Genomic DNA, 22,282 nt, shown 5'->3' on the forward strand with positions numbered 1-22,282 from the left:
GGGAGGGGGAAGGAGAGAGCAGGAGAATGCCACGGAGATGGAGGACGATTGGCGCTGCGACGAGGAGAGCCACCAGGCTTAGCAAGAGGGAGAGCTGCAGGACTGGCAGCAGAGCTGATCTGCTACTGCGGGAGGGCCCGCTGGCCCCTGCTCCTGTCGTCATGGCAACCTCTTCTTGTGCGACCCCCATCGCGAGAAAGGGCATACCATGCCTGAGAGTGTATATCTGTGTCGTGCCTGTGTCTCCATATTGAAAAGAGCAAAGAAGACACGAGGGTGAACAGGAAGACAGAGGGAGAGAGAGATGGGGGATGGGGGGAAAGAGAGCGGGGAAGACGATCCCAACGTGCATGTGAAAGGGTGTGCACACTAATCTTGTTAACACCCCACGCACCTCCTTGCAAAAAGCCATCACAATCCTAACTTTTCATCAGGAGACTCACAGCCCGAGGTCGGTACTGCCATGGAAAAAGATTCACCATGGTGAACGCGTTGCTCACATGTCAGTGGATGTGCATTTTAACCATTAGCCATCGGAAAAACCTGTCCAACCAAGTGGAGCTTATCTAGTGGTATTCATTTTAAAAGCCATTCTCAAATAGATATTTCCCAATCGTATAACCTAGTTAAAACGATTGTCATGTGAGCCTCATTGCATCATAGCTCATGCAAATGACCAACTATGCACCACCTTTAAACACGCGTTAGATGTTGTCCATAGAAGTAACAATTCCACCAGAGAGTAGCTTGCACATGCACAAGACTAACACAGATAGTGGCAATGTTCCTTACTTTTTGCAATGTCTACTTTCCTACTTTTTGGAGAAGTATTGCATTCGCTGTCGAGATGTGTATGGTAACATGGGAGCTACCATGGTGGAAGGGAGGAACATAGACTCTCCCCATATTTAGGTAAAGTTCATTGTACTATGGGTGCCAAGAATACTCAGCTCCACATCATCAAAGAACATAAACCATGGTCAATCCACATATGACCAAGTTGGTCGTGTCCATAAACTCTCGATAGATATCCTAGTCAATCATCAATTGAACCGCATTGATTCGCATCAGGTCATCATTTGCGTGGCTTATCATGAGAGTATGAATTTATAAACCAAAGGGGCTTTTTAAAAGCCACCAATGAGGTCGTAGTCAAGTTGGATCAAGTATGGGTTGAGTATTGCATGTGTGTGAATTGGATTTATGGGTTATGCTTCTTCGGCAATACTAGTTTGTCTATTTGCATCTAAAGTATGTAAAAGCTATGGGTGATCAATCCAATGCCATTGTTTGGCAATCACATTTTAAAAACGTTTTGTTTTTTGTAATCAAATTCTTCCGCATAGTAAAACCCACATGTACAACAATTCAACATTCAAGCCTACGACCTTGACATGTCTCACTGAAGAGGACTCTCCAAGCCAATAGCCAAATGAGATAACAATCATATTCCTCTTTTTTTTTTGAGGAAGATATGATCCTACATCCCATCTAGAAGATTAGATGTGATGTGGTAGAAGACCATAATGAATGGATTGCCTATGAGGGAAAGAATTGATAAAGCAATTGTGGTCTTTGGCCTTTGGGGGCTATGTAGAAGACATGTTGAAACTATGAGACACCTTCTCTAGGAGTGTGAAGACCTATATAGACTCAGTATCTCAGTCAAAAGCATTTGTTTGGGGAAGAAGAAAGGTCATCTTAATGAAGGCTCAAAATCAAATTTGGGAAGGCTATATCAAGGCATAGGAAAAACAAATGTTTTGCCTTGTAGGCAAGAGATGCTAATGGCATCCAAAGGCCATTGTAAGTATGGCTCTACATATAGAACCACCTATAAAGCTTTGAAGAAACCTAGCTAAGTCACATCCACACTTAGGTAGTTGATGTAAACATCTTTATTATTTATACAATCACACATTATCATTTTAAAAAATCATATTACAAAAGGCCTACATCAAGTCTAAACCTTGGGCCATAATGCATCATCCTGGACTTTGAGATGGGCATCTTGTTCGTGGGCACACAAATTTGGGTGTGCAAGCATCTTACTACTATATTATTTTAGCTGTAGGTTTGGAAAGCCTCGAACTTCCAGAGGGCTTTCTTAATCTACCCCCTTTTCCAAACCTCCCTTTTTGAATCAAAACCCCCTTCCCTCCTCTCTTTCTCACGTGCAATATCTCATTTTCTATTCCCCTTCCGTTTTTTCATTAAAGCCTTCTTTCCCCCCTCTTTTTTTTAAATTAAAACCCCTTCCCCTCTCACTTACTTATAGTCTCTCTCTTTCTTTTCCCCATTCCCTTTTTAATTAAATTCTTTTCCCCTCCCCCCTTTCTCTCATGTGTAGGGCCTAGGTTTTCTCTCTCTCTCTCTCTCTCTCTCTCTCTCTCTCTCTCTCTCTCTCTCTCAGAGTTAGAATAAAAGAGAAAGAGAGAGAGAGAGAAAGAAGAAGAAGAAGAAGGATAAAAAGAAGAAGATGGAGAGAGAAGGGAGAGAAAGAGGAAAGAGAATAGTCTTTTTTTAATTAAATATTTTTCTTCTCCCCCTCCCCCTCTCTCTCATGCGTAGGACCTAGGTTCTCTCTCTCTCTCTTTTTGTTAGATTAAACTTTTAATATAAACGTTTTGTTTAATTGAAATAAGGAGAGAGAGAGAGAGAGAGAGAGAGAGAGAAAGAGCAAAAAAAAGAAGAGGAGAGGGAGGGAGAGAGAGAGAGAGAGAGAAAGTAAAAGAAAAAAGAAAAAGAGAGGAGAGAGAGGGAGAGAGACAGAGAGAAGAAAATGAGAGAGAGAAAATAAAAAGAAGAAGATAAAGAATTTGAACCCCCTCCCCTCCTCTCTTTCTCACTTGCAATATCTCATTTTCTCTTCCCCTTCCCTTTTTTCATTAAAGCCTTCCCCCTCTCCCCCATCTCCCATTTTTAAATTAAAACCCATTCCCCTCTCACTCACTTATAATCTCTCTCTTTATTTTTCCCATCCCCTTTTTAATTAAATTATTTCCCCCTCCCCCCTCTCTCTCATGTGTAGGGCCTAGGTTTTCTCTCCTTTAATTAAATCAAACTTCTTTTTAAATCAAAAGTTTCACACACACTCTCTCTCTCTCTCAGTTAGATTAAACTTTTTAATTTAAATTTTTCTTTAATTAAACATTTTAAAAGCTTTTTTTAATTTAAAGTTTTTCGAACATAGTTTTTCACACACTTTGAGAAGGAGATAGAATAAGAGAGAGAGAGAGAGAGAGAGAGAGAGAGAGAGAGAGAGAGAGAGAGAGAGAGAGAAGAAGAAGAAGAAGAAGAAGAAGAAGAATGATAAAAAGAAGAAGACAGAGAGAGAAGGGGGAGAAAGAGAAAAGAGAATAGTCTTTTTTTAATTAAACATTTTTCTTCTCCCCCTCCCCCTCTCTCTCATGCGTAGGGCCTAGGTCTCTCTCTCTCTCTCTCTCTCTCTCTCTCTCTCTCTCTCTCTCTCTCTCTCTCTGTTAGATTAAAATTTTAATGCAACCGTTTTGTTTAATTAAAATAAGGAGAGAGAGAGAGAGAGAGAGAGAAAGAGAGAGCAAAAGAAAAAAGGAAAAGAGAGGAGAGAGGGGAAGAGATAGAGAGAAGAAAATGAGAGAGAGAAAATAAGAACAAGAAGAGAAATAATTTGAACACAGTGAGAGAATCATAGAGAGAGGAAATATAAAATTTAAAAGAAATAAATAAAATTATAGAGAGAGAAAATATAAACTTTGAGAGAGAGAGAGAAAAGGAAAAAATGAAAAGAGAGGAGAAAGGGGGAGAGAAAGACAGAGAGAAGAAAATGAGATAGAAAATAAGAAGAAGAATTATAGAGAAAGAATTTGAACATAGAGAGAGAATTATAGAGAAAGTAAAGATCAAATTTAAAAGAAAGATAAAAGAAAAAGAAAAAAAAGAGAAAAAAATTAATTAAAATAAGGGGGGAAAGAGAGAGAGAGAGAGAGAGAGAGTAGAGAGAGAGAAGATGAGGGAGGAAGAGAGAGAAAGAGAGAGGGGAAATAGAAAGAAAGAGAATTATAGAGAGCAAAAATATAAAATTTAAGAGAAAGAGAGAGAGAGAGAGAAAAGAAAAAAGAAAAAGAGAGGAGAGGGGAACAGAGACAGAGAGAAGAAAATGAGAGAGAGAAAATAAGAAGAAGAAGAGAGAGAATTATAGAGAGAGGAAAGATAAAATTTAAAAGAAAGAGAAAAGAACAAAATCTAAAGAGAGAAGAAAAAAAGAAAAAAAGAGGAGAGAGAAGGAAAGAAGATGATATTATTTTAGCTATAGATTCAGAAAGCCTCGAACTTTCAGAGGGCTTCCCAAACCTACCCCCTTTTCCAAACCTCCCTTTTTCAATCAAAACCCCCTTCCCTCCTCTCTTTCTCACGTGCAATATCTTATTTTCTATTCCCCTTCCCTTTTTTCATTAAAGCCTCCCCCCCCCCCTCCCCACCTTCTTTTTTTAAATTAAAACCCCTTCCCCTCTTTTTAATTAAATTCTTTCCCCCTCCCCCTGTTGAGATATCGAGCTCCACTCGTGATATGCCAGGGTGACCATTGTGTATTTATGTCACCGACTTGTCAGTTGCAGACGCGGTTGGTACACCGCCCATGAATAATAGCTACATGACAGCTATCCTTATCTACTCTAGTTCGTGGCTCAGTTAGTATGCCACCTTAGTTAGTTGAGTTTGGTTTTGAGACCCATATATAGGGTTCTTCTATTTCTTTGTATGAGAGTTCTTTTTGGCTTACACAACTAAGAAGAGGAAAACTGTTTTCACCCTCCACCCTTGTGTGTATTCCCCCATTGTGCAAGCAAGAAAGCTACAAGTGAGACTCCTTCCTTCTCTCCCACAATCTTGACATGGTATCAGAGCCTTGTTCGTGGTAAGGAGCTCAAGAAAGCAAGCCAAGCTCGCGGTGTTCTGGTAAGAGGAGCAGTGTTGCTTTCATTTTCTGTTTTGGGAGCAGATCTCTGCAGGCAGCACAGTCGGAAATTGCAAGCGTGCATTGTCTCAGGTTGAGACCTTGTTTTTTTGATTTGAGGCCATTTCGGGGCCTGTTTTGGAGGCGAAAGTTTTCTGCACGCACTCAGGAAAAGGCCCAGTTTTATGCTGTGCAGCCACTGTTCTACAGGTCGGTGAAAAGTTACTGTAGAAATTGCATCGTATGCTTGTGCGCAGAGACATTGAAAGTTACAGAATCTTCCCTGTTGCCTGTTGATGCAAAATCGTCACTAGGAAGTGACTGTGTGGTCAAATACCACTTTCGCCAGTTTTGCAGATTTTCCCTTGTGAGGGTGAAGCTGTGTTTTTTGCAGTGACAGAATTTTTTGCAGTGTTCTATAATGGCATCTGATTCTCTTTCACAGATTGTCACAGAAAAGCTTGACAAGAACAACTTCCAAGCATGGAAGTTTAGAATGACGAATTTCCTTATGGAAAAAGGATATTGGGAATTTGTTGCAGGAAATGAAGAAGAACCAGTTCTTCCTAATGTTCCCAATCAACAGCAAATGCAGGCATTTAAAGCATGGCATGAGAGAGCCAGGAAAGTTATGTACTGGCTGTCTATCAGCATTTCAGACTCTATGATTGTGCATATTCAAGATGCAAGTACGCCAAAGGAGGCATGGGATACTTTGTCAAAAATGTATAGCACAAATACGCAAGCCAGGAAAATGCAGCTCAAGCAAGAGTTGCACAATGTGCAAAGAGAAAGTATGAGCATCAATGACTACCACATGAAGGTGAAGAAGATTGCAGATGCACTTGCTTCCATTGGGTCGCTAGTGGAAGATGATGATTTAGTCTCAGTGACCTTGAATGGTCTAGGAAAGGATTATGCACAGTTCCGAACATCCATTTCCGTCCGTGAAAGATTTCCTGATTTTGAGGAGTTGATTGCTCTTCTAATTTCTGAGGAGCAGAGAAATGGTGGTGCATCTTCTTCAGGAGGAACTTCAAAAGAAGCTATCTTCTACTCAAATGCTGGAAGAGCTAGAGTCAGAGGTAGAGGAGGCCGATTTGGAGGCCGTGGCAGAAATCAGAATATGCAGCAAACTCAAGGAAACCAGTCCTATGGAGGAGGACGTGGTAACTCTAGAGGCTGGGGAAGCCAAAGAGGTCGTGGTGGATGGCAAAGAGGCCAAAATGCAAACAGCAATGTTGAATGCTACTACTGTGGTAAAATGGGTCATATGGCTAAAGACTGCTACAAAAAGTAGAATGACATCATGAATGGAAAACTGCAACAAGGAAATTATGCATCTTCTAGTAGACAGGGTGATGACAGAAATGAGCATTTGTTTATGGTGTAACACATGAACAATTCTGTGACAAGTGCAAAAGAAAGCAACGATGTATGGTATGTTGACTCAAGTGCATCAAACCATATGACAGGTCATGCAGAATGGATGGAGGATGCAAGGAAAATGGAAAAACCAGGATTTGTGGAGACTGGTGATGATACTGCACATCCTATTGTGCAGATTGGAAAATTTCCTTTGTCTATGCAGGATGGGAAAAAGAAATACCTGTCCGATGTATTTTATGTCCCGAATATCACCAAGAATCTGGTTTCTGTTGGTCAAATGGTTGAGCAGGGCTTGCAGGTCAGATTTAATCCTCATGGATGCTTTGTTGAGGATATGAAGAATAAAGGTCACTTGATAGCAAAAGGAAAGAAGAAGGGTAGAATGTTTACGTTGGACGCAGACATGTCTGAATTGAGTGCAGCAATGTTTGCACATGGGACTGGTGTAGTTGCAGATATTGATATCTGGCATAAACGCATTGGTCATGTTAATGTACAGTGACTTAAATCAATGCAGGCCCAAAATATTGTTGCAGGATTGCCTAAATTCAAGGTTGCAGAAATGCATAAGGTATGTGAAGCCTGCCAATTTGGAAAACAGGCAAGGAAACCATTTCCTAGACATGTTCAAGAGAGTGAGAAGCCATTGGAATTAATCCACTCTGATGTGTGGACTACTAAAGCTGCATCTCTTGGAGGCTGTCATTATTTTGTCACTTTTATTGATAACTATAGCAGAAAAGTTTGGGTGTATTTTATGAAAAAGAAAAGTGAAGTTTTTGGGTATTTCAAAACTTTTAAAGCTATGGTTGAAAAAGAAACAGGTTTGCAAATAAAATGCCTAAGGTCAGATGGAGGGGGAGAGTACCTCTCAAATGAGTTTGCAAGGTTCTTGCAGGAGCATGGCATAAAGCAGCAATATTCATGCAGTCATACCCCACAACAAATGGAATTGCAGAAAGGAAAAACAGGCATATTGGAGAGGTATCTCGTGCCATGCTCAACGAAAAAGACTTGCCAGATTTTTACTGGGCTGAAGCAGTTGTTACATCAGTCTATATAATGAACAGGACTCCCACTGCAGCAATACATGGGATGACTCCAGAGGAGAGGTATACTGGTAGGAAACCAGATATTTCTCATTTGAAAATTTTTGGTTGCATTGCCTATGTACATGTGCCAGATGAGTTGAGATCCAAGTTGGATCCAAAAGTTGATTGGAACTTTGAAAGTGCAACCTTAGCCAAGCTTAGTAATCACAACATGGATATTGATGCAAGATTTAAGAGTAGTACATAGTCCAACTTCGAAGGTAGAGGTATTGGCCCTCTTATGAGGAGGTAAGGAGAAGGCTTATTATAATTCGTATGAGAGGGAAGACACTTGCCATTAGAATTGTGCCATATATGCTTCATGTGAGTGGTGAGACACCACTATTGGGATTATGGCAAGTATGAAAAAGAGAATGGGATGGTAGCCCCATAGAGGTTACATGGTGTATCAATAAGATAATGATTGGTATAAAAATAACACAATTACCATGGATGCTTTGGGTTCATGTAGGGACCATGGAGGTGGTCAATATAACTACTCTTAACATGGAAACAAGGATTGTGAAAGGTTTGGCATGAATGGCATGGATTATGATAATGACAATCCATGCAATTTGAGTATGCACATCAATACAACTCATAACATCAAACTCTAACGATGAATGATGCCCATGTATCATGATTGAACTATGATAATGACAATTTGGAGACTTTACCTATGCTTCTACCACCCATGCTTTTGAGGATCATGCAAAATGATAGGAGTAATCGTGACTTGTAATTGATACCTAGAGAGAAATAAGGATTACACTCTTCTCATGATGAGGGTCATGCCTTTTTCTACCACCCCATAGAGAGTCAAAAGGGTGTGCAAGTATATGAGTTTGAGGATTATGATACAGAGGATTCCACATGGAATTGTGAGCTGAGGTAGTAGATAGATTGGAAGCTTGAGACTAGACACTAGATAGCATGGGATCATAGGCAAATTATGAGCCTCCTCATGAGCTGAGGTAGTATAGAGATTGGAAGCTCAAGACCAGACACTAGTTGGTATGGGATGATAGGTGGATTATGGAGCCTACTCATAGGCCTTAAATTATTTTCCCATGTATGCAAGCTACCACTTTTTCTTCTTGATAGGAAAGCCCACTCCATTTGTTAGGACTCAAGAGAGGATAGTGACCACAAGGCTTTAGAGGATGAGAAGTATGTAGATGAGGAGGTATGTAGAGGATAGCTAATGTTCAAGATCCTCACCCCTCTTATGCTTCACAAGCATATAGAAGTGCACTAGGAAAAGTTAAAGAGGAGAGTTATAGATTATACACTTGTTTTGGGATTCAATGAGGTGTCTTAGCCATAAGTAGCAAGCATGTTTGTATAAGGAGTAAACCCTATGGAAGAGTAGCACTATTGTAATTTGATCTCTACCAAGAGGTGGGGCCCAAGGATGATAATGATGTAGTCACAAAACAGGAGGAAACTAAAGAGAAGGTGCAACTTGAGGATGATGTGTGGAGTTCGATGATGATGATCAATGTCCCATTAAGATTGTGCCCTTTGTATTGGGGACTCAAAGGTAGAGACTAGGGCACCTTAATTATATGCATTACCATGCATTAATTAGGGTAATATATCCATCATGAGACAAAGGGATTCTAAATGGTCTAGGATTCAAGAGATAAGGGTGCCATCCTAGTGTACATCTTATATGACCTATGATTTTAATCTAGATGGTAGCCCCATTAACAAGAGATAGTAATATGTTGCTTTGGAATCAAGGAAAGAGGGGATCTCACAACCATGCTAAACATGATCCTATAATGCTTAACCCAAAAATTTTTAGTCCTTAATTCATATTAGAAGATTTTGAAGGATAGTTAGTGGCATATGGCGCATGGTGTGGGCCATTTAGGGTTTCTCAACTATGCAATGGGATCCATAGCACATTGTCTTAAAGTTTAGGATTATTGATAAGCTTATTGGTGGTTTTCTCTTTATACTAGTGACTAGTCATAACACTTTGGCTTAAATGCTAGGATATGATTGATATGCTTATTCTTTGTTTTCTCCTTAGATTAGCTAGTTATAGCTAGATATACCCTTATGGCTTTGGGCCTATGTGGAAGCTGACCCATACTACTTACGTATTAGGTTGAATTTTCCTTGTTTAGCTAGCATCCTTTATATCTCAATTCTTTAATTTTGTAAAGCCAATTAACTTAAACTTAAAATGCTTCATTACTTAGTAGTTATGTTTGTGTGCTTCATTTCTATCTAGCACAACTTAACATAACCCTAGATGAACATGGTATTCAACATTATTAGAGAGATGGTGAGCTATGGATATCTATGTTGGAATTAGGTTCTTAGTAAAGGATTCCTAAATCTTCTAAATGAGAGCTTCTCATAGAGTAGGAGTTCAGTTTCTCAAAGGGGTCCTCATTAGCATTCACACAAGAAATCTAGGTGAAGGACAAACATAGTAGCCCTAAGAGAAAACAAGAAGTGCTAATGCTCTTTTGGTCTCATCATTCCAAAGACTAGCTTCTCGAGACTCGTTTGTGAGACTTTGCAAGACCTCTACCAAAAAGAAAAATGGAATTGGTTTTTGCCAAAGGGTTAGGATAGATCATATCACTTCACAATTCTCTAAATTAGTATTCCTCATATGATAGAAGCTTAGTTTCTTATCTTCTTTTCCTTAGCTAGTTCATATCCTATGTTCACACTATTTACAAATGTTCAATAAAGTCATATAATCTATATGAACCTTAATCTTCATATTGTATGCGATTTTTAAAAAAATCTCTAAAGAATATCTAGTTCAAATGTGTGATCCAAAGATCTTACAGCCTCAATTTCTCTAACACATAAACTACAAGCAAGAAATTAAAGAAAATATGCTAAAGGAAATGGAACCTCAATATTAAAGACGATTAGCATTACAAAATCAAAAACTTATTCAAAAGCTGATGACTATGCTTTGTAATGGAGGTGCATGTTTTGATTTAGAACTTGGTTATTTTTTAGTGGCATGCTCGAAATATGGCTTTGTTTTGTTTCTTTTTCTTACCCTTCTTTGGCTTTTCATAGGAATTTCAAAATGGCAAGAAATAAGAGTGTAACAACTACGTTCCTATATGACTATTGGAGGAGGTTACATGACTGATTTAGTCTTAGAATACATCTTTCTTTCTATGGATTGTCACTCACATGAGCTTAGAGGTTGGCACTTGGATTGAATATGGAAGGGTAACAGTGGCATGCATGAGATGCAACAGACTAGAAGAGGCACAAAGACACTACCTCTGGGATGGCGTTAGAGCCCAATAAGTATGGAGAAGAGCCCTCAAGATAATATTCCATGCACAACAAAGATCATGCTGGTGACCTAGGGTGTGGTAGCTTGGGTCACAAATAAAGGTCCATCATGTGGCTGTGAGGACATTCTGGATAGTTTCTATTTTCTCATCATTGGATTACATTTAATTAGGATTTCCACTCTAGATTACTTGCAAATGTATTGGTCCTAGGGACACTATCATAGATGGGAGAGTTGATTGCCACAATTATTAGAGCCTAGTACATCTGGACTAGGAGATGCATCCATATTATTGACCATTAGGATGTATCCATAGTAAGGATTCTATTGAGGTTTTAAACAAATATTATCCACTCTCCATGGGAGATGGGAGAGGATGGAAGGTAGCTGTAAGAGGATGAGGAAGAAAAGAGAGGCATTTGCACACATGGGACTCATGCACTTTTTGTCATATTGCCCCTTAGGTGGTTTGGTATTATTTCCCACTTGATTAGTTGTTCACACTACAATTGTATTTGTGATGTACTTAGTTTCTCTCTACATAGTTCATTGTACTTTGTAATTTAACTCATGCTTTTATTTGAGGTGTTATTAATAGAATTCTTTGTTCTTTGGAAAAAAGGGGTATGTAGTTTTTTCCAACATAACTCCACAATTCTTGTAGTGGTTGCCTTGTTACAAAATGTGATGAAAGTGTGAGCATAGTTGGAGCCAACAACAGTGTAGAGCAAAGAGCTCTCACACTCATCTGCATTTTAGGTAGTCATAACAAACAAAAAAGAGTACTACAACCTAAGGTCACTATATGACCATTCACACCAAAGATAGCTAAGTACAGCTTGAAGTCTAACACTCCCCCTCAAGCTCAAGACATCATCTGTACACCAAGTAGCTGTCTGAAAACACTGAACTTATCTTTACCCAAAGACTTGGTAAAGATATCTGCAACCTGTTCATCAGTCTTCACATGCATGATATCAACTCTCCCTACAAGAACCATCTCTCTGATGAAGTGGTAGTGTACCTCAATGTGTTTAGTCATGGCATGGTATACTAGATTCGTAGCCAGGAGTACACTTGTGGGAGCTTTCGCTCAACCACCAAGACCCACAGACCGCTTATTGTTTCAAGCGTTCCAAGCCGAGCACTATTGGCTACCTCTCATATAGTCGGTGTGCCATATCCATCTCTATAGGTGTAGTGAGCTTACCTCCATGCCCAATCAAGTTACCTCCTTTCCTGAGCACTTCGATGGCTCCACGATCCAAGTGCAAGCTTCAAGCAAGCTCCATCCTCAAGCTCCACGCTCCAAGCTCCATTGCCACGAGCAAGAGAAGAGAAGAGAAGAGAAGAGAAGAGAAGAGAAGAGAAGAAGAGAGGAGAAGATGGAGAGCTTATCCTCCCCAATCCCTCACCTCACACACTCACTCCCTCACACTCACACTCCCTCTCTCAAGCACAAGCTCAAGCAAGCAAGCAAGCAAGAAGAAGAAGAAGAAGAAGAAGAAGAAGAAGAAGAAGAAGAAGAAGAAGAAGAAGAGGAGAGCCACTTTTGGCCACACACAAGAATGAACTTCTCATTTACTTTTCAACTTTATATACAAAACCCTAAATCCCTTTTGGGTGGTCATCCTCTTATCCCCTTTTTTACATGGCCGACCATGGCCTAGGTCCTTTTTCCCATTGTCCTCCTATCTTCCTAGCTTCCTTTCCACCGCCCGTCTACTTTTACAAACTGCATGGGTGAGAGTCCGGCACTCTTAAAATAAACCATGGTGCGCCTTCACGTTTTTTTACAATAGTATAGACTCGCACTTTTTCTCACGCACATGTTAACTTGAATTAGGACTTTTCTGCACTTCTTGTGTTTCCAGATTCTTCTTGGTGCGCCTTCGTCTTTTGTTTCACTTTTGCCTTGTCCTTGTCTTCTGCTTTAGATATTCCAGCTTTTCCACCTTGTTCGTTTGAGGGTTAACAACACTACTAAGATTGTCACATAGCAAAGTCACTAGAGCATCCTGTTGTATATCCAAATCAGGCATAAGCTTGAGCAACCATGCAATCTCACATGCTACCAATGCAACACCCCTATATTCAGCCTCAGTACTCGACAAAGTAACTGTAGGTTGTTTCTTGCTGCTCCAGCTGATCATTCCACTTCCCAAGCCAAAAACATAGCCACTTGTACATCTACGGTCATATGAGCATCTTGCCCAATTTGCATCAGTGTATCCAACTAGTTTCAAGGGCTTATCTCTCACATAGAACAACCCATAATCTACAATAGACTTAACATATCTCATAATATGTGTAACATCATCCAAATGCGGCTTTCTGGGCTTCTGCATGAACTACCTTGTGAGCCCTATAGCATAGCTCAAGTCACACCTAGTGATGGTTAAGTAGATCAAAACTTCGACCATCTACATGCACATAGTCACATCCTCAATTTCAACTCCAATTCTCATGTCTAGCTTGACATTCTGCTCAAGAGGTGTATCCAATGGTTTGCATTCAGCCATGCCATAATTCTTTAGCATTTCCATGGCATAGTGCTTTTGCATCAGCCATAAACCATTTTCAACTTTGACCACCTCAATGCCTAAGAAATACTTTAAATCACCTAAGTCTTTCATGCCAAATTCTGATTTCAACATTTCCATAACACGTTGTATGCCCAAGTCATCATCCCCAGTAATTATCAAATCATCAATATATATGACCAGCACTACCAAGCCAGTCTTTTTTCGTAAATAGGCTGTGATTAGCCCTGCCAATAGTAAATCCCAAGCTTTGCAAGTAGTTACTGATCCTTGCATGCCAAGCTCGAAGCCTACTTCAGCCGAAACAATGCTTTTTTCAGCTTGCACACATAATGTTGAAAACGAGGGTGAATATACCCTTCGGGCTGATCCACATGTTAAGAAAGCCATTCTTAACGTCCATTTGTTGCAAGCCTTTAGTAGCAGCCAATGCAATCACTGTGCATATGGTTTCCATCTTGGCAATATGACTGAATGTTTCCTCATAATCAAGTTTGTATTGTTGAGCATACCCCTTAGTAACCAACATGGCTTTGTACCTTTCAACACTGTCATCTGACTTGCATTTGATCTTATAGACCCATTTGCAGCCAATGGTATTTTTCCCTATACGTAGTGGCACAAGGTCCCATGTTGCATTTTTAGCCAAGGCATCAATTTCCTCATCCATAGCTATGCACCAATGCTCATCTTCCATTGCTTTAGCATATGTACCTGGTTCTTTAATTTCCATCACCTTTGTCATATAAGCATAGTGCTTCGCAGAGTAACCATTGTAAGTCAACTTGTCAATAGGATATCTGACTCTTTGCGAGTGTCTCGGCTGTCGTGCACTGTTCGATTCCCCTCTCTCATGAGGCGGAATGTATCTACTGTGCCTCATGCTAGGCGTATAGACAGTCAAAATGCCAAGCTCACTGTCTAAACTGCCAGTAAAGTCATAGCCTGAAGTCATAATACTAGGTGTCATCAAACTTGATGCATTCTCAAAGAAATTTTCCTCCCCTTTAAGATATATCAGATGGCACTGTAGTAGGTGATGCATACCATGATGCCATCTCATCAAAGATAACATCTCTGCTCACCAGTGTCTCCCGAGTAGAGGGATCATAGCATTTGTATGCCTTCTTCTCCTGCGAATATCCAAAAAGACAACACTTATGTGCTTTAGGATCCAACTTCTTCCTCTTCTCATCAAGGATATGCACATAAGCTATGCAACCAAATACCTTCATGTGACTTACATTCGGCTTGTAGCCATACAACCTTTGAAAAGGCGTCACATCATGAATACCTGCAGTGGGAGTCCTGTTAAGAATGTACATGGCTGTCATAATAGCCTCTGCCCAATAATACAATGGCATACTCTTCTCATTCATTATTGCACAATGGCATATTCTTCTCATTCATTATTGCACAAGAAGCTTCCATCAACACTCTGTTCTTATGTTTAGCCACTCCATTCTCTTGTGGAGTATAACTACAAGTAAGCTACCTGCGTATGCCATTTTCAGCCAAAAACCTATCAAAAGCATTTGATACATACTCACCACCACTGTCTGATCTCAAACAAGAGATATAGCAATCAAACTCTTTCTCTACTTGCTTCTTAAATTGCTGAAAAACAGCCAGTACTTCATCTTTTGCCTTCAATATATATACCCAAGTATAGCGATTGTAATCATCAATAAATGTCACATAGTACCTGGAGCCTCCCATCGATGCATTATGGGCTAGCCCCCAAACATTAGAGTGCACTAACTATAACGGATGTGTGCTCTACCTTACATGTTTGACAAATGGCAACCTAGATTGTTTTCCAAACTGGTAAGTGTAGTGCAGACATGACCAATGTCAAAATATGCAAACTTGGGTAGACCTGTAACAAGCTAATTTTTCTGCATCATTTGGAGCCTTTGCAAGTTAACATGCCCCACTCTCTTATGCCAAATTTCCAAATCTCTGACAGTGCTAGAACCATGGGCAAACATAGCTGAGTCTAGCTCTGGCAAAGTGGCATCAATAATAAACATCCTGCCATTCCTGTGACCGCGAGCAATCAACTTGCATCCATTTTCAAAATCTTCAATAAAGCACCCATGCTTATTGAACCTAACCTGCAAGTTCTGCTTGGTCATCTGGCCTACAGACAGTAAGTTCTTTGTAATCAATGGAACATGCAATACATCATGTAAGTGTTTCTTCTTACCATCATGAATCATAAGAGGCACTTTGCCTTTATGCTCAATGCTATACTACGTGTGATCACCAGTGCATACATAGCCATTTTTCTCAGTCACCATGTCACTGAACCAATGACTGTGAGGGGTCATGTGATTGGATGCCCCTGAATCAATGTACCACATTACATCTTCAATGGATTTTTCAGCAACCCTGCCTTTCACATATTGCATGGCAAAGAGTCTATCTCCGGAAGCATCACTTGCCTGATGGGACAATGCAAAGTGTCCATACTGTTTGCCCTTGTGATTTCCCTCCTTCTTCCAACATTCCTTTGCAATATGACCATACTTTTTGCACTAATGAGAATCCTTATCCTTATTCGGATTGTCAGATGGGCGCTGCTGTTGCCAAGTGTCTCTACCACGAGAGCTAGATCTCCCCCTGCCTCTGAAGTTTCCACTTCCTCTTGCATTTGATCCCTGTTGGTTATTATTGCCATAGAATGCATTTTGCTGGTCTCCTCTGCCAGAACCATAGCCTCTACCATGGCTGCCATGGCCCCGTTGATTGGAAAAGACTGCATCCTTGCTTTTTGTACTACTAGAGCCTGTACCCAAGTCAAGTTTAACCTCCTCATGGATAAGCAATGCAACTAGCTCATTGAAATCTGGCATTTCAGCCTGCACAGACACAGAAGTATCAAAATACTTATACTTTGGACCCAAGCCATTCAAAGTCATAGCAACCATATCTTCATCTTCAACCTGAGTACCAACAGATGCCAAGTGATTTGCAATGGTCTTGATCTCTGTTACATACTCCTATATGGACTTGCCTTTTCTCTCCATGTTGTTAAATTTCTGCTTTAACTATATCTTCCTGGCACTTGTAGTGGTGCCATAGTACCTGATCAAAATGTCCCACTCATCCTTAGGAGAGTTGCAATTCATTATTTGCATTACCATGGCATCTAATATACATAGGGACATCCAATGCAAAATCTTGCGGGCTCTCTCCATCCATGCTCGATGAGCTCGCAGATGGTCTTGTGTCGGATGCCTGTCACTTGTAGGCAGCTTGGGCTTAGCCTTCGCTCCTAGTAGCCTTTCCCTATCAAGAAGTTCTTCATGCAGAGCTTCCATATGGCATAATTGTTATTGTTAAGCTTTTCCCCCACAATTTGGGAATGTTGTCCGTTTTGTTAGCATTTGCCATTTGCAAACTCTGTCTGTCTCCATGCAAACCAAGACTTTTTGAGTGACTGATCGGTTTCAGCCTTCCAATGTAATGACAATTTTCAGCAACACTTTGGTCAAAACAATTATTACATACACTGTATGTTTTGGACAGTTTCATTCCTTCTGTTTTTAGTAGTAAATTCACTGCAATATACACATAATCTAAGCTTCCAAACTTGTCCCAACATGTATACTCTTAATTGAGCATCAACACTTAAGCATTGTGATCATCGTAGTAACACAAGCTTCTCGTATTGATGTAAAAAAAAAAAAACTTTTGAAATTGCAGTATTCGGCATAACCTTATTTCACACTTTGTGCTCTTAGCAACCCAAATAGTAAGGCATAATCATATAACAGCATTCATGCATGTATGAACATCAAGGCATGCTGCAATGAGCTATTTTCAGTAAAAAAAAAAAACATGTCCAAACTTCCTTACAACATATGACAAACGAGAGAATTGCCACCAACATAAGTTGCCCAGTTATCTAGCTACACTCATGCCTAATGCAACACCTTCTTTGCAGTACCTAAACCCTTTAGCATACTGACTATTCAACCAAGTTACAGACATATGGCTTTCTCCAGAGTGGCTGAAAGCTCTTCAAGTTCATCTGTAGTGATCTCCATATGAGACTTGGGAAAAACCCAAAGTTTTAATACACGTTTCTATCTTAGTTTAGTAGCTTGATTATCAAAATCACTGTCAATGCTTGATGATGAAGAGCTAGATGTCAAGCCGTCTTTCAACACCAACTGTAAAACCTGAACTGGAACCAATGGCTTCAACTTATGATGAAGACTTCCAAAAAGTGAACAAAATGGAGAGTGCCTATAAGCACTTTTTAACCATATAAAAGGATCACAAGTCATGCAAAAAAACTCTATTGGTCTTGTACCACTGAAAATGATATCTTTTTATCGTCTCTTGAAACAATCTCTTCCAGCTGCCTGATTTGTCCAAGGGTGACTTCCTAGTACTGCACAATTTCTTCCTTTATCACACTCAATTGCCTTTCCAATTTTCTCAAAGCCTGGGTTTGATTCTCCAAAATGATATAGGTATTGGACATGCCAAAGAGATTCATCTGATACTACTACATTCCATGACCTGTAGACCAAAGCAGCTCTATCCAAGGAGCGAGTATCTAAAAACTAAAAGGTATGAACTAGAATGTCCCTTGAAGCATAAAAAAGAGCTGTCTCAAATCCTCTACATTTGCTTTGTCTATGTTGTTGTACAACTGTAGCATGCTTGAACTCACTTAAAACCAAGGCTTTTTTCTATTTAGGCAATACACTTTCTGCAGTTTACACCAATGCATTCACAGTAGAAAACTCTTGTATTGTCTCCAACTCAGGCACGAAGCGAATGGCCTCTTGCATATCTTCGAAAACGTTGACCTGCAAGCACTTGGGTGCGACTTTGAAGCATCCTTTTAGAATTGCGGCCAATTCATTGCACACTTGAGCATAGTCGGAGCGCTCACTCCACATTGACATTGCTGTTCATAGATTATGTGAAGGCCAGACTGAAGGCTGCCTGTCCACAGACTGTCTCACGTGCAGTTATTATCACCATGGCTGCTCACATTTTTCATGCTAGCACATATCACTTACTCGAGATTGGCATTGACTGTAGTCCATAAACTCTTGGTTATGCTAGAACCATGCTCTGATACCATGATGAAAGTGTGAGCACAGTTGGAGCCAACAATAGTGTAGAACAAAGAGCTCTCACACTCATTTGCATTATTAGTCATATAAAAAAAAAAGAGCACTACAACCTAAGGTCACTATAGGACCATTCACACCAAAGACAACTAAGTAGAGCTTGAAGTCTAACATAATGTGAATGAGGTAAGCCCCTCTCCTTTTTAAGTGCCTGATACAAGTGCCAATAGTGTTTTCCAAGAGATTTTTTTCTTTATCAACCATGCATAGCAAGAATATAAATGAATTCACCATCTAGTATATTTTCCCATTACTTGCAGGTCTCTAACACGTTTTCTTACACCTTCAGCATATAGGGGATTTCTTGGCAACCCAATCATGGTAGGGTTTTCTTTATAATGGTATATTAAAGTGTATCTTTCACCTCCTTCAGTATATTGGGGATTTCTTGGCAAGCCATGTTGGAAATAAAGTTGGAAATCAAGCTCCACCCCGTCTCTCTTTATGTCTGTGTGACTTATCGACATTAATTGGATACAACTGTACATATGTGTGTCATTGAATAAGTCGGTCGACTTGACCTAACCATAGTTAGATGATGGTTAGTCAAACCTAGTGTAACTCTCTCTTTCACAGTGTGACTAAGTGGATGAATAATGAGAAGATAATGAAGATGAGCTGTAGGCTCTATTGAGATGGCAAGCTCAACACGTGTGGACATTGATAATGGACCGCCTGGCTAGATGAGTCTGCATATCTACACTTAGCACGTTGGTGGTCAATATGATACTCACATGCCTACTGACTTATCACTTATTATATTTAGTTTGTTACACCTCTCTATAGCTGGCAAAGATATAACGCCAGTCGATTAGTGTAGCAGATTATGCATTGTTTGACTTAGAAGGCCAGTTTCCTTTATCTTGTATCTTATCTATAATTTGTGTACATTGTATAGTGTGTGGAAGAAGAAGAAGAAACCAGCAAGAAAACGTTTTGGCCTCCATCTCTCTTCTTGTGTTCTTGAGTGAGCTTCCTCTTGTGTATACAGTGTGTGTTTGTTGCAGTAGCTCAAGCACATCCCCCCATCATGCGATTCTTGACATGGTATCAGAGCCATGCCATTGAGAGAGGATGATTTTGAAGGTTGAAGTGAAGGAGAAGAAGCAAGGTTCGAGCAAGCAAGCAATGGGTAAGAAGCTCTCCCATTCTTCCACTCTCTCTCTCGGATAGTGCTTGTGGAGGCACCGGAAGTAGGGTTGAGAAAAAAACTCAGATTGCTGTGAGATTTGGTGTACGAGCAAATCATTGCATATTTTGCATACAGGACCTTTAGGGCTTTCTCGCAGTTATTTTGGGCGTCTGAGGCCGTTTCAGGCCCCATTTTAGAGCCACAAGGTTGCGGACAGTTTCAGGGTACACTCTGATTTCAGTTGTATTGATCGAAAGTGGGTGCACATGTTACAGATTGCGAATCTGTAATTTTTTAGGTGTTTACAGAAAGCAAACATAAGGTTTATCTGCAAACAGATTGCAAATTACATGTACTATTGAGCAATCAGTGAAAAAGGTTGCTTGGTGTATTGCTGTGCACGTGTTGTAAAGATTGCAGAAGACTAGCTTGCTGTGTTGTATCCTTGTTTGTGATAATGGCAGAGAACAGTTGAAATCCCATTATTGAGAAGCTCGACAAGAACAAATACCCTTCATGTAAGTTTTGTATGATGAACTTTCTCATTGGAAAGGGACTTTATGAGTTTGTTTCAGGTGAAGAAAAGGAGCCAGAGCTGGGTATCCCTCCGACTACAGATGAGTTAAAAGCATGGGAAGAGTGGAATACGAAAGACAAAAAGGTGATGTACTAGCTATCTGCAGTCATTGATAATACTATGTTGGGACATATCAGGAATGTAGAAACTTCACATGTAGCTTGGAAAATTTTTGAGAGTATGTTTTCAGTTAATACAAAGGCACGAATGATTCAACTCAAGCAAGAGTTGAATGCCTTGAAGAAAGGGAAAATGTCTGTCAATGAGTATGTGTTGAAGGTGAGGAGCATTGCAAATGCTTTAGCAGCGATTGATGCAATGCCGGATGATGATGATTTGGTTTCATCCACTCTGAGGGGCCTTAACAATGAGACGGCATAGAAATCATTTGTTACTTCAGTATATGTACATAAGCCATTTCCAGATTTTGATGAGTTGATCTCTCTCATGATTACTGAAGAGATCAATATGCAGGGTGATTCGTTTGAAAGAAATGGTGAACAGGTCTAAGCATTTTACTCGAGTTTAGGAAGGGGACATGGTAGATCCTCTATGAGAGGCCGTGGTATGGGACGTGCCGGTGATAATGAGCAAAACAGGTTCAATCAATAGTTTGGTAAAATATAGATTTCTGGAGGCAGAGAAAACTTTAGAGGTAGAGGGAGCTCTAGAGTAAGAGATGGATGGCAAAACAGAGGCTCTGAAAATTCTGCTATTGTTTGCCATTATTGTTGCAAAATAGGACATATTGTAGCCAATTGTTATGCTAAGAAGAATGATATTCGCAGTGGTAAATTGCAGCAAGGAAACTATGCATCGTCTTCATAACAGAATGGAGACAAAAATGAGCGTCTGTTTGTTATGCAGCATATGATGCATGCAGTTATAGGAAAGGGGACACATGATGATGTATGGTATGTCGATTCATGTGTATCTAATCATATGATCAGTCATGTTGAATGGTTTGGAGAGATACATGACTTACAAAACCCAGGTTATGTGCAGACGGGTGATGATTCATGCCACCCAATTTCACACATTGGAAAGGTTCTCTTATCCTTGTATGATGGCCAGCCAAAGAGTCTGACAGATGTATTACATGTGCTATCAATTACAATGAATCTAGTGTCTATTGGCCAAATGGTTGGCCAAATGGTAGAGCAGGGGTTGCAGGTCCGATTCAATGCAAAATGTTGTTTTGTAGAAGACTTAATGATAAGTGCAGGTTGGTCGCAAAAGGATGTAGAGTTGGCCGAATGTTCACTTTAGATGCTGGAATTCCTACAATGGATACTGCTATGTATGGTAAAGGAAAATGAGTAGTTGCAGATATTGAAATATGGCATAAATGTATTGGACATGCAAATGTGTAAAGGCTAAAATTAATGCAGTCCAGAGGATTGGTTATAGGATTGCCTTCTTTTAGAGTTGCATAATTGCATAAAGTCTGTGAAGCATGCCAGTTTGGTAAGCAGACGAGACAACCCTTCTCACATGATAGAGAAGTGAGAAGATATATACTTGATGTAGTACATACAGATGTTTGGGGGCCTACACAGAATGTACTCTTGGTGGCAACAAATACTTTGTCACATTTATTGATGACTGTTCAAGGAAGCTATGGGTATACTTCATGAAAGAAAAGAGTGATGTGTTTGAGCACTTCAAATCTTTTAAGTCAACTGTTGAAATAGAAATATGCTTAAAAGTGAAGTGCTTGAGATCAAATGGAGGGGGAGAGTACCTCTCTAATGAGTTCAGTGACTTCTTGAGGACTCATGGGATAAAGAGGAAATTTACTTGCAGGTTTACCCCACAGCAAAATGGGATTGCAAAAAGAAAAATTAGGCATATTACAAAAGTTGCATGGGCATTAATGGCTGAAAAGAATATGCCCAAACATTTTTGGTCTAAGGCTGTCCATACTGCTGTCTACATTATGAATAGATCCCACAGCTACAGTTCATGGGATGACTCCTAAAGAATGCTTTACTCGCAAGAAGCATGATGTATCACACTTGAAGGTATTTGGCTGTGTTGCATACGTTCATGTACTAGATGAGCTATGGAAGAAGCTTGATCCAAAAGCAGAAAAATGTGTTTTTATTGGATACTCTTTAGAACAAAAAGGGTATCACTGTTATAATCCTATCCAGGTGAGTTCAA

At 39.9% G+C, this 22,282-nt stretch overlaps 1 pseudogene; it reads right to left on the bottom strand.

Annotated features, from left to right (window-relative positions):
* Positions 1-17,342: 17,342 nt before the first annotated feature.
* Positions 17,343-18,255, bottom strand: LOC148027974 (uncharacterized; annotated as a pseudogene).
* Positions 18,256-22,282: the final 4,027 nt, after the last annotated feature.

This window comes from Lygodium microphyllum, chromosome 12, assembly GCF_053477565.2.
Source record: "Lygodium microphyllum isolate KBCC chromosome 12, Lygodium_microphyllum_v1.1.10, whole genome shotgun sequence".
Lineage (NCBI taxonomy): Eukaryota > Viridiplantae > Streptophyta > Polypodiopsida > Schizaeales > Lygodiaceae > Lygodium > Lygodium microphyllum.